Consider the following 14,135-nt stretch of genomic DNA (forward strand, 5'->3'; position numbering starts at 1 on the left):
GTGACATTGTGGATATACATTAGCAAAATGCTTTTAAATAGTTCTTGGGGGAACACCTTTGACACTGTAAAGATACATAGTGTCTTGTCACTGTAGTGCACCTTCATGGATTATTTGTACCTTTGATGAATACAATATTGTATTTGCAGGTTTTAAAAAACAAAGGTACATTTTGGTTTCCCATGGTACAGACCATGTCCTTAAGGTACAAACTGCAATGATACAAATTAGTTCCTTTGTCTTAAGGTACAATTTTGTTCCACAAAAAGAGACTGCCCCTGTGACAAGGGATGTACCTTCTTTGGTACAACATTGTACCATTTATTTCTGAGAGTGCACAGGACTCATGCCAGGTTTAGACTTTTGTAATCAATCAATCAATCAATCAATCAATACATAAATAAATAAAACAGAGCCAAAGACATAGCATATATGACAAATTATTGCTACTATTTCATAAATATTTTTGCAGCATAATGGCAAAATGACAACAAAAATCTTTTTAATAGAGTGGTCTGTTTGAGTGTTCATCAAAATGAAGCATTTTATAGATCTATTACAGTAATCAACACATGATTTGACTATAAAAAGAATTGAAGGAAAGAGAAGATGCCTAAAACATTAAAAAGATAACTAAAACGTTATGCTTCAGGACACATTTTTGACTGCAGCAAGCAAAGCACTGACTTAGTATTTTAATGATCATAATTGCTCTATTCTTAACTAAATTAAAAGGCATCAGAAGCATCTGCAAAGAAAATGGATGACTTTAATTTGAGGCCTCTGTGTTTGTCGCCTCTGTCCATGGTGCTGAATCAAGCATTACACAGATTTGCTGACCATTACTCTTTTGAGAGCTCTGATGACTCCTTCTAAGTAACAATTTTCTTCACTTTTAATAACCACATGATTAAAATGGAGTCTTAGATAAGTAATGATCTTTGTGAGGAGCTTAACCGCATTGTGTTTGATTCATCTGACCCAGAAAAACATGATCAGCTCCAGCACAGTCTCTCATACTGAGAGAGAGAAAAAAAATGTTTTGGTCTTAGAGAAGAGGCAACTGGTCACCATGGTAACATCAGTACCTCAGGATCTCACAGGGGCAGCGCACAAAAGGCTGAAGGACTCCAAAACAATCTAACCCCGTAAAGAGCAGCCTAATAATCATTCGGTGTGTATAGAAAATTGATAAGTGGCTGAAGTAAGATACATCCATTTTTTTTATCTCGTGCAAAACAGAGTTTCAGAAGATGTCATGTCTGTGAGATGTTCAGGCCTTCACTGAAAACATATGTTTATTTACAGAATGGTTGCATTAAGCCGACTGGTCGATATCTGTGTTTTTTTTCTCATGGTAATGCACGTTCATAGCTATACGTACATAGATATCTTGTTAGTGGCTGTTGCTATAGGCTGACACACAAAATATGTTGACTATAGGGGAATGATCAAAGACTGTCTCTGAACACCCATGAGCAAGTTACCTTTGTACCTGGAACCATTATATGCTTACTCAAGAAAGCCCAAAACATTTGGGATGATCCATCTCACCCAGGTCATCATCTGTGCCTTCAGTCACACATTTCAGATCCATCAAAGCCCACACAAATGGACTAAAAAACTATCTATCTATCTATCTATCTATCTATCTATCTATCTATCTATCTATCTATCTATCTATCTATCTATCTATCTATCTATCTATCTATCTATCTATCTATCTATCTATCTATCTATCTATCTATCTATCTATCTATCTTGGGGTTATATTCAGTATGGGGTATGCGAGAGATCTGCAGAGTGGATGGCAACATCAACAGCCTGAGGTATCAAGACTTTTGTGCTGCCCATTACATTACAAACCACAGGAGAGGGCAAACTACTCCTGTATGTGGGACTGGTTTCTCTTGATCTTATTTTTTGACAAGTGTAGGCTGCGAAATTACTAAAACAATTGGGTGTAGTAAGATGAAGCCATAATATAAACAAAACAAAAGGCTTTGAATGAGATGTACAAGAAACAAGAACTAAAGACAGGAGTGGTTTGAGAACTAAAACCTGGCAGATTTATTGAACTGCATCTGAACAGTGGTTTTAAATGTGATAACTATAATTGGAGTTGAATAACTGATTACACTTCATAGAATTATTCGAAAAAAATGAACATCCGAGGTGGTGATGTGGCCACAATGTGTAACTGTGCTAGTAATTAAATTGTTGCTTACTTAAAGTATGAGGTAGAGGCAAAGAACCATTATATCCTCATTGGCCACATTATTAGGTACAACTGCCCAACTTTTCGTTAAAGTAAATTTCTAATCAGCCAATCACATGGCAGCAACTCAATGCTTTAAAGGGCACCTATGGTAAAAAATAAATAAATAAATAAATAAATCAACTTTTCAAGCTGTTTGGACAGACATGTGTAAAAGTATAGTGGATAGACCATGATATTGGGGTGAGATAAAGACACCCAGTGCTTTTTTTTTTTTTTTTTTTTTCAATTTAACAACATAAAAACAGTGGACCAATTGGAGCGGTTTTCAGAACGACTGCAACTTGACCTAGGAGTGCGGTCCACCCGCCCAACAATATTGATTGACCTAATCCTCACCTAATCCTCAGTTTGTCATTTCACATCCACTATTTTCAGTGAAAGTGAAATCACTGAAAATTACCAGTGAAATTAAAGTGAAATTACCAAAGGAACATCCTTGCTCTATTTTTAGATGCAAGGCTCATTGGGCACAACACAAGATCAATATTCTCCACATTATCGCTCTAATCAGAATTATTGGTTGTACCTTTTGGTAGGTTTGCAAACATGTGTCCTTTTCATTGCGTCACGTCATTTCCCTTCATGTTTGTCAGTATGTTGTCGCTTATGTGTCTGTGTGAAGCATTCTGTTACTCACCCTGTATCTGTGTCCAGGACTTTGTTTTCTCTGCATTTGAGTTCATCTCTTCTTTGCCCGTGACAGGAACATACTAACCATCATGGACTCAGCAGAGGATGTTGATATTCGCCGAGCGCTCGCCCAACAGGGCGCATTGCTAGTCCGACAACAGGAGGAAATCGCAGCCTCCCACCAAGCGTTTGCGGAGGTGTCCCAACAACTAGCTGCGCTCGCCGAGCGCCTCAATCAGCTGCAGCTTGCTCTCTCGAATCCTCCAGCAGCTCTCCCTATTCCTCCAGCAGCTCTCCCTTCAGCTTGCTCTCCCTATTCCTCCAGCAGCTCTCCCTATTCCTCCAGCAGCTCTCCCTCCAGCAGCTCTCCCGGATCCTCCAGCGGCAGCTTCGTCGGAACAGGCGATAACCACTCCACAACAGGCCGAACCTCGACTCAACCCACCTGCTGCTTACTCTGGTTAACCCGACTCTTGTCGATCTTTTCTGTCCCAGTGTTCCCTCACCTTCTCGCTCCAGCCATCTTGCTTTCCCACAGAGACTTCCAGGGTAGCCTTTACTATAACTCTCCTGACTGGCCGGGCCAGAGAATGGGGGACGGCGATGTGGGACAACAAGAATGAATGCTGCAACTCATTTAAAGCCTTCTCCAACGAACTCAAAAAGGTGTTCGACCGTTCCCCGCTGCAGACCGAGACTGTGAGAGCACTAGCGGCACTTCAACAAGCGGACCGATCAGTGGCGGATTATTCTATCGAGTTCCGCACCCTGGCGGCTAACAGCGGCTGGAATGCCAAGGCTCAAATGGGACCACTTCCTTCATGGCTTGGCAGAGTACATTAAAGACAAGATTTTCTCGCTGGAGCTGCTGTCCAGTCTCGATGGGCTCATCGATCTCACCATCCGGGTTGACAACCGGCTCGCGCTCAGGGCGCGTCATTGCAGAGGCGGAGTCAACAAGTTTCACCTAGAAACAAAAGAGCTGGATGTACTCGTGTCACAACAGCCCGAATTTTCGGAGGAAGAGCCGATGCAAGTTGGAAGAGCTCGTTTGTCGGCGACGGAGCGACGCTTCCGCATTTCTAACCGCCTCTGCCTTTACTGTGGGGGGGTGGGGCATCAGGTGGCTCCGTGCCCTGTCAGAGAGCGACGTAAGCCATCTAAAGGCGGAGTTACGGTGAGCACCATGAACACACGTGCAATGCCCAGGGGTTGGGCGTCGCTCCAAGCCTGGTTAAATGTTAAGGGTCTTGTTAAGCAGGTGTCTGCCCTTATTGATTCCAGTGCGGAAGGGGACTTTATGGACTTAGACTTGGCTAAACGACTGGGTATTTCTATGGTCGCTCTGGATAACCCCATTTCAGCCAAAACACTTTGCGGCTCTCACCTAGCTGTTATAACCCACTGCACTATTCTTCTCACACTCACACTTTCAAGCAATCACGTGGAGCAGTTACAGTTTCTCCTCATTCACTCTCCCACGGCTCCACTAGTGTTGGGTCACACCTGGCTAGTCAAGCATAACCCTCATATTGATTGGGCTATTAGCTCTGTATCTTCTTGGAGTCCCTATTGTTTGTCTCAATGTCTTGGTTCTGCATCTCCCTTTTCTTCTCATACTATGTTGCAGGAGGAGGTGAGCGTGACTGGCGTACCTGTCGCTTACCATGATTTGAGAGCGGTATTCAGTAAGTCCCGGGCTTCATCGCTTCCTCCTCACCGCCCGTACGACTGTGCTATTGACCTATTACCCGGAACTTCTCCACCTAGGGGGCGTCTATACTCTCTGACTAGACCTGAGAGGGAGGCCATGAAGAAATACATCCACGATTCTCTAGCAGCAGGTATTATACGTCCTTCATCCTCTCCAGCTGGGGCGGGGTTCTTTTTTGTGGAGAAAAAAGATGGATCTCTACGCCCCTGCATTGATTATCCGGGGTTGAATGATATAACGATAAAGAACCGTTATCCATTGCCACTGATGTCATCAGCCTTCAATCTCCTGCAGGGGGCAACCATCTTTACTAAATTAGATCTCCGCAACGCCTACCACCTAGTTCGGATTAGGGAGGGGGACGAATGGAAGACCGCCTTCAACACCCCTACTGGTCATTTTGAGTAACTTATGCCCTTTGGGCTCTCAAATTCACCAGCGGTCTTCCAGGCACTCGTCAATGACGTGCTCAGGGACATGGTAAATCGCTTTGTGTTCATCTATCTTGATTACATTCTGATTTTTTTCCCTTGAATGAACAGGAGCATGTCCAGCACGTCAGGCGGGTGCTTCAGCGGCTGCTGGAGAATCGTCTATTCGCCAAGGTGGAGATGTGTAAGTTCCATACACAGTCGATTTCGTTCCTGGGGTTTGTTCTGTCGCCCGAGGGATTGCGGATGGATCCTGCCAAGGTAAAAGCTGTTGCGGATTGGCCAACCCCAGACAGTCGCAAGGCGGTCCAGCGGTTTCTGGGGTTTGCCAATTTTTACAGGCGATTCATACGCAATTTTAGTCAAGTTGCTCTACCTCTGATTAATCTCACCTCCATCCACAAACGATTTGAGTGGTCCCCTCAGGCTCAAACTGCCTTCTATGAATTAAAGAGGCGCTTTATTTCTACACCCATTTTGGTCAATCCAGATCCGTCCCGTCAGTTTGTGGTGGAGGTTGATGCATCAGAGGTAGGAGTAGGGGCCATTTTGTCCCAACGGTCATCATCGGACAACAAAATACACCCTTGTGCCTTCTTTTCCAACAGACTAACCCCTTCAGAGCGAAACTATGACATCGGGAACAAGGAGTTACTGGCTGTCAGGTTGGCGTTGGGTGAGTGGCGTCTCCTTCGTGGTCTGGACTGACCATAAGAATTTGGAGTACATTAGATCTGCCAACGACTTAACTCTCGTCAGGCTCATTGGGCATTGTTTTTTGGCCGGTTTGATTTCCACATCTCCTATCGCCCGGGGTCCAAGAACGGTAAAGCTGACGCCCTGTCGCGTTTATGTGAGGTTGAACCCAAACCCACCTCTCCGGTTGCTGTTCTCCCACCCGAACGTGTGGTTGGAGCGGTAGCCTGGGGGGTTGAGTCTTTAGTCCACAAGGCACTCTGCGTCGTCATTACGCCCACAAAGTGCCCTAGTAGTTTGCTTTACGTGCCTGAGTCGGTTCGGACCAAGGTTTTACAGTGGGGTCACTCATCCGAGCTAGTCTACCACCCAGGAGCAGATCGCACCATTGGGTTAATTAAGCAACGGTTCTGGTGGCCCTCAATAGTACGGGACACTTGTGAGTTTGTGTTAGCTTGTCCGGTCTGTGCGGTAGCCAAAAGTTCTAATCGACCCCCAGCAGGGCTTCTCCGGCCACTGCCTGTCCCTTCACGACCCTGGTCACACATAGCTATAAACTTTGTCACTGAATTACCCCCATCCAGTGGCAACACTGTAGTCCTCACTGCGGTGGACAGATTCTCTAAGGCGGCACACTTTATTCCCCTTCCCAAATTGCCTTCAGCGAGGGAGACCGCAGCCATTGTTTTGGACCACGTTTTCCGTGTTCATGGCCTCCCGGTTGACGTGGTTTCAGACAGGGGTCCCCAATTTGTGTCCAGGTTTTGGGCAGAATTCTGCCGACATCTGGGGGCGACGGCTAGCCTTTCTTCTGGGTACCACCCACAGACCAACGGCCAGGCCGAACAAACTAATCAGGATCTGGAGAGGGTCCTGCGTTGCATCAGGGGAACCGTCATCTTGGAGTTCCAGGTTAACCATGGTCGTATATGCTTATAACTCTTTCCCGATATCGTCTTCGAGGTTGTCCCCCTTCCAGTGTTGCCTAGGCTACCAGCCCCCTCTATTCCCTTCCCAAGAACTTGACGCCATTGTTCCCTCCGCACATTCGTTCATTAAGAGATGCCTCCAAACATGGAGGATCGCCAAAAAAGCCCTTATCCCGACTGGCGATAGGAACAAGGCATCTGTGCCCCCTCGTTACGTGTGTGGTCAGAAGGTTTGGTTGTCATCTAAGGGCATTCCCCTTAGACTTCCCTCACGTTAATTGGGACCCAAATTAATCGGACATTTTCCCATTACCAAGGTGCTCAGTCCTGTGGCGGTTCGACTCAAATTAAGCTCAGTTCAGTTTAATTCACCCAGTCTTTCATGTGTCTAAAATCAAACCTGTGATTCGCTCCCCCATGCAGCCCTTAACCTCTGCCCCCTCGCCTCCCAGGCTAGTTGAGGGTGCAATTACATACACAGTGCACCGTCTCCTGGATGTGAGGAGGAGAGGTAGAGGTTATCAGTATCTGGTAGACTGGAAGGGTTATGGTCCGGAGAAGAAATGTTGGATCCCAGCTCGGGATATTCTGGACCGTTCTCTCATTAACCAGTTTCATCAGGTCCATGGTAAGTCTTCAGGGAACGCCAGGGGGCGTTCTTGAAGGGAGGGGTACTGTCACTGTACCTTGCGTTCTTGCTACCTTCCTCTATTTAGTGTTACAGATCACCTTTCTCACCTGCTTTTATTTGCAGTCACAGGAACACCAGTCATTTCGGCTTATTCTTTCCACCTGTTCCTCATTCCCTTTTTCCCCATTTATAGCACTGCATTTCCCTTCATGTTTGTCAGTATGTTGTCGCTTATGTGTCTGTGTGAAGCATTCTGTTACTCACCCTGTATCTGTGTCCAGGACTTCCAGTGAGCGAGCGTCCCGTTATTGTGGAGTTTTTTCTTTGATGCTTCCCCAGCATTTACCCAACTGGGCTACCTTTGTTTCGTTGCTTTTCCTGAGACCCTCTACTTGAATAAAGACTTTGTTTTCTCTGCATTTGAGTTCACCTCTTCTTTGCCCGTGACACATTGGAAATAAAATAACAAACTTGCCTGCAGGTTGCACACCAGAAGCTCCGCTCTGTGTGGCGCGACGTGGACGCAGCGCCATGCATTTTGGAATTTGGAAGTAGGTGATTTAACACTGGTGGGGTAGGGCAAGGGTGCAAACTCGGTTCTGGAGGGCCAGTATCCTGCATAGTTTAGCTCCAACTTCCTCCAACACACCTACCTGGAAGTTTAGTATACCAAGAAAGAGCTTGATTAGCTGGTTCAGGTGTGTTTAATTGGAGTTGGAACTAAAAAATGGGCAGAGGTCTCCAGGACCGAGTTTGGACACCACTGCTGAAGGGGTTATTTTCTTGGCACACTTTGGTCACATTAGTACTAATTAAACATTGTGTCAACGCCACAGCCCACCCGAGTATTGTTGCTGACCATGTCAATCCCTGTATGACCACAGTGTACCCATCTTCTGATGGCTCTCAGACTAGACTCTTGAACATGACAATGGGTTCACTGTACTCAAATGGCCTCCACAGTCACCCGATCTCAATCCAATAGAGCACCTTTGGGATTTGGTAGAATGGGATCTCAAAATCTCTGAGGAATATTTCCAGTACCTTGTTGAATCTATGCCACGAAGCATTAGGGCAGTTCTGAAAGCAAAATGGGGTCCAATCAGGTACCTAATAAAGTGGCCAGTCAGGGTATATAGGTGAATTATTAAAAATAAAAGCTGTTAATATGCCTATGGCACACAATTTGACTTGAAGGTCACAAAATCATAGTTAATATGTGAGTTAGATATGTTTTGTTTTGATTTTTATCCGTTTTGTCATTAGATCTTGCATTCTGTCCACTTTAAATTATATAAAGACACAGCTAAAGTAATGTTGCAAAATAACATTTATGAATTATTTATTTATAATATTTATGCAATAAACTGATAATTGGACTGAAAATTATTTTTTTACTAAAATCGCTCATCAGAGGCTGTTTCTGTATTGGACTTTACAGGAGCTTTTTCAAAATTAAAAACTGTCCATAGAGTAAAATCTGAAAAAAAAAGAAAAGCAATCTTATCTATGAAATTTGATCCTGTTTCTTTGGGAAATTAAATGCATTTTTACAAACCATACTGCAATCGATTGGCATCTTTTACAACCACTGTTCAGGCTGTGCAATGCTGGAATCTTGTTACTGCGTCTGGAGCGGTTAAATGTGCCAACACATCCATCTGTTTCATTTGGGAACATACTATTGCCATTTATTGTCACTGTCTGAAACTAATTTTCTAGTGGAAGGATAGCACAACTCTCATTTGCCTCATATGTCTAAAATATGCTCTGGTTTTCACTTGTTGTCTGACAATGCGCTAAAAGCTTTTTGTTTCAGGTCATGTAGGGCCACTTCTCCACTCCTGTTTAATCACAACAATGTTTTTTTTTTTTTGTTAAAAAGACAATACGTGGTAGCTCTCAAGTTGCGTTTTTTTAATAATTTCATTACAAATTCAGTTGTCATAGTATCCTGAGCCCCATCATTACCCAATGAGGAGGATGTGATTATCTCTTTAACAATCTTCCATGACTAACCATTCATGGTTTCCTGAGGACGGCGCACTTATATTTCCTCTTTGGATACTGGTAGTTGCGCAGGACAGGTCATTTAGCATGAGAGCCAATTTATATGCGTAATCAGCCTTTTAAATTATGAATGTGTTGTATTGCTGCCTGGGTAGTAGGTCACGAGAAGCCAAACAGCTTCAAACTAAAATGTCCTTCATATCAATTTGAGAGGGTGTATTGTCAGTTTTGAGCGATTTTCTATAATCTCATAATGTCAGTGGTCCTCAACATGCTATTTGGGTATTACTAAATTTACATCAGGAAATGATTATACATTTATTTTAACATAACAGTTTATACTGCAATCTACAGCAATAATGTAGCTTTAACCATCAGTAGCCACAATGAGGACACCACATGAATAAAACAAAATGAAACACCAGTGGCTTTTAACCCTTTAATGAACTAGATGGGTCTACAGTACAATGATAAGACTTATTTTTTTCTTTGCAATACATTGAATTCATTGCTTGGTATTCCAGGAAATCCTCAATTGTTTTTGATCATCACAAATGCTTATTTTATGTTTGTCTATATTGTATTTTGAATAAAAAGTTATTTTTGTGCCACTACCCTTCTTTAGCACAAGATGGGTCTGAGATGACCCATATTCATTTAGTTCAGTAATTTATTATAAATGTTTACTTTGCTTAATCTTTAAATTTATATAATTTATTTTTGTAAATGTTCTTTAAATAGCTTGTTTTGACTTCCGTTTATTTTATTTATTTTTTCTTATTTTATAAATAAACATTGTTTGTTTTAATTTAGGTATAATTTTTATCTAATTCATAATAATTAATTCCCTATGTTATTACAGAAATTACATACTCAGTATTATTTGCTGGACCTTTGAAAAAAAGTTGTTTTACCATGTATTATTGCTGGTTTTCATTAATCATCTTGGTTTTTTGACTTCCTTGAATAATTATGACATTTTTTCCATAAAATAAAGAAACACAATTTTGGATTTATAAATTAATTTTGAACAGATGGGTTCAATGACTTTGCATATTTTTGCAAGATGGAACATTTTTTTTTTCCTGGATTTTACTTGTGCTGACTACACATCTGTCACACATCTGCCACACAACTTACTGTAATATGGATGATTTCATATTTTCAGCATGAATTTGATGCATTTGCATATAATTTGTGCATGTGGGTGTAAATGTTCTTTTCTGTGGTGCATCTTGTTATTGCTCAGCAGGCACACAACATCATAAGACATTAATATTAGGTCAGACTTGGGTTGTGATGTCAGGTGACCAAAATTCAATGTCTAGCCAGCAAGGACATTATTTTAATTATATTTGGTTGGTTTTGGGTTGAACATTGGATATTGACGATGGCCTGACGTTGAGTTTTGACAGTGACATGATTTTTGTTTTCAAACAAACTCCAACGTCCCCACGACACTGGGGTACAATGTCATTCTGACGTCATGTTGACATCTTGTGACTGCTGGGTGTTTAAGGTCATTTTGGTCATCATACAGTAAACACTTGCATCTTCTTATCAGTGGCATGCATCTAAACAGTCTCGGGGTCAATGCATATAAAGATTTTGGACACTTTTATTACTTACAAACAGTTTGCTGCAATTATAAATCACCAATGTCTTGAGGTTGTTCATTATGATGTGATTTACCTTCTATGTGCAATTTGATTGGACAGGAATAACAGGAATGATTTTTGTAATCCCCATAGACAAGAAAAAATAAAGTAGTGACTGCAGGTTGAAGGAAAGTAGTGGAGTAAAAGTATCAATACTGCACTAAAAATGTACTCAGGGGAAAGTAAAAGTACACATTTATAACTACTCAGTAAATTACAATTCCTGAGAAAAACTACTCAATTACAACAATTCGAGTATTTGTAATTAGATACTTTACACCACTGCATATTATTACCTTATATATATGTTGTTGTTTTTTTACACTGTAATCCAATAAAATGGCTAAATTACCTCAATTTGCGTAGAACTTCAATGCTATGTGGAAAAACTTCCACTATGGGATTTCGTTCAAAAAGAGTATGTAAACGGGACAATTCACGGCGGTGCAGTCAGATACGATGGGCTGAGACATCTACATCCACTGCTTGTCGCCAAGAGCGTCTGTCTACGAGAGCTGCCCCGTCTGCGCTCTGAGAAGACGGTCTCCTTTCTTTCACACCTCCAATCCTCCAGCAATAGACCTTTCTGCAGTCTGCATTTGAATGTTGAGCCTGGCCGTACAAGTCCTTCCCTTCGGGCTCTCTCTGTCTCCGCATGTCTTCACCAAGCTCTATTTGTGAAGCACCCCTTCGACTCAATTGTCTCGAGGACAGATTTTAGCCCATTTGCGAGAGCAATTGATTATTCACAGGGACAAGGTGCTCAGGCACCTCAACCTATGGGAGTTTCAGGTCAGCCGAGAAAAGAGCAAACTCGCCTCTCTTTTTTCGGGTTAGAGCTGGACTCTGTCAACATGACAGCGTCTTCGCTGGAGAGCGTGCTCAGCGAATGCTGAACTGTCCGAGAGAGTTCGACAACAAAATAGTGGTTCCACTGAAATCATTTCATCCGAAGCCACTGTCACACTGCTCGGATTACTCCATATGGCACCACTACAGCACTGACTTCATGATTCCGCAGGCACACGGGCACACACTGGGTGACTGTCACTGCGCTGTGTTGCTGCGCACTCAGCCCCTGGAATGACCCCTCGTTCCTACAGGCCAGAGTGCCTCTAGGATAAGCATCCAGACATATTGTCGTGTTGACAGATGCTTCCAGCACAAGCTGGGGGGGCGTGTGTTGTGGGCTGCTGGCCTGTGGAAAGCCTGCGGGCCTGAACCTAGTTGCATTGGCATATCAACCGCCTAGAGATGTTGGCAGTGTTCCTCGTTCTCCGCCGTCTTTTACCGGTGCTAGAGCGACAACATGTGGTCAGAACGGACAGCACAACGGCAGTGGCAGTCTCGCCGCATGTCTCAGCTCGGTCACCGTCTGCTCCTCTGAAGTCATACAAGGCTGAAATCACTGTGCGCCATTCACATTCCAGGCAAGCTCAACCGTGCAGCCGACGCACTCTCACGGCAGCCTTTATGTCCAGGAGAATGGAGACTCCACCTCAAGTCTGTTCTGCTGATATGGGCGCGATTCGGGGAAGTGCTGATTGATCTGTTTGCTTCCCCTGAGAACGCTCATTGCTCATTCGCTCATTCTCTCAGCACAGGTGCACTGGCCCACAGCTGGCTTTGGGCATGCGCAATTATTTGTTTCTCCCAGTGAGCTTGCTCGCGCAGTTACTGTGCAAGGTCAGGGAGTACAAGGAGCAGGTCTTTCTAGTTGCACCAGACCTGGATATCAAAACTATCTCTCCTCGCGACTGCCCTCCCCTGGCATATGCCTCTGAGAGAGGACCTCTTCTCTCAGGGACAGGGCACCATCTGGCACCCTCACCCCGATCTTTGGAACTTCCATGTGTGGTCCTTAGACGTGAGGAAGACTTAGGTAACCTACCGATGGTGGTGTTTAATACCATCACTCAGGCTATTTACTGAATGGTGTATCTCTTTCAGAGAAGATCCCCAAACTTGCCAGATCAGCGTTGTGCTTCCTTTCCTTCAGAAGAAGCTGGAGAGGGCTATCACCCCTCACACTCAAGGTTTAAGTGGCTGCCATCTTCGCTCTCCATGACGCAGTGACTGGCAGCACAGTGAGAAGGCATAACCTCATCATCCGGTTCCTCAGAGGTGCTAGGCAAATTAATTCATCACACCCCCTCTCATGCCTGGAATTTGGGCAGGCCTACTCTCACGTTGTCCTGAGACCCCAGCCTGGATACATGCCCAAAGATCCTACCGTTTAAGGACCAGGTAGTGAGCCTACAAGAGCTGCCCTGGGCAGACCCAGCCTTTTCATTACTTTGTTCAGTTTGCGCTTGCGAATCTATCTGGACCGCACTCTTTAGATCATCTGAGCAGCTGTTTGTCTGTTATGGTGGTCAGCAGAAGGAAAGTGCCATGTCTAAAAAGAGGTTGCCTCTCTAAATAGAGAATGCCATCTCCCTCGCTTACCGTGTCCCCCAGGAGTTTGAGCGCACTTCACTCGGATCCTCTTGGGCACGTGCACTGCGGCACCTCCTTAACAAACATCTACAAAGCTGTGGGCTGGGCGACACCTATTACATTTGCAAGGTTTTATAATCTGCGAGTGGAGCCGGTTTCCTCAAGGGTATTAAGTAACCCTTGGTGATTGAGGAAACAACTCTATGAAGGTGTTCTACATGCTTGCTGCACCATTTTCTCTAACACGGAGGTATGTGCGCTTATTTTACTGTCAGTAAAGTTCCCCACTTGGAGAGCCCAGCAGAGATTCTTCCGAGGCCCCCAGCATCTGACTCAGTGGAGGAGTCAGGCACTGGCCTGTTATGTTGTAGGTCTGTCTGCTGGGCAGCCCGCTTTCTGGGTATAGGTGCCACTTGGGTAGTAGTTGGCCTCCACATTGTCCTTACTATCGGGACTGCACGCCTTCCCAACGTTCTGTCGTATTTAAATTGCTAGAATTTTCTTGACATATTTGCGGCTCCCAAAAAAATATATCTAAATCGGTAAATCTTCGATTGAAGTGGGATAAGTAAGGGACAGGGAACATGTTGGAAGACTGCGCCTCTGGTGATGCTCATGCTCTCTTTTGCCTGGAAAACCTATCATCGGAGGCAAAATTAAGGTTCAATCATTATGGCGTTTGCCATACATTTCCCCATAGTGGAAGTTTTTACACA

Source organism: Danio rerio, chromosome 19 (genome assembly GCF_049306965.1).
Source record: "Danio rerio strain Tuebingen ecotype United States chromosome 19, GRCz12tu, whole genome shotgun sequence".
Taxonomy (NCBI): Eukaryota; Metazoa; Chordata; class Actinopteri; order Cypriniformes; family Danionidae; genus Danio; species Danio rerio.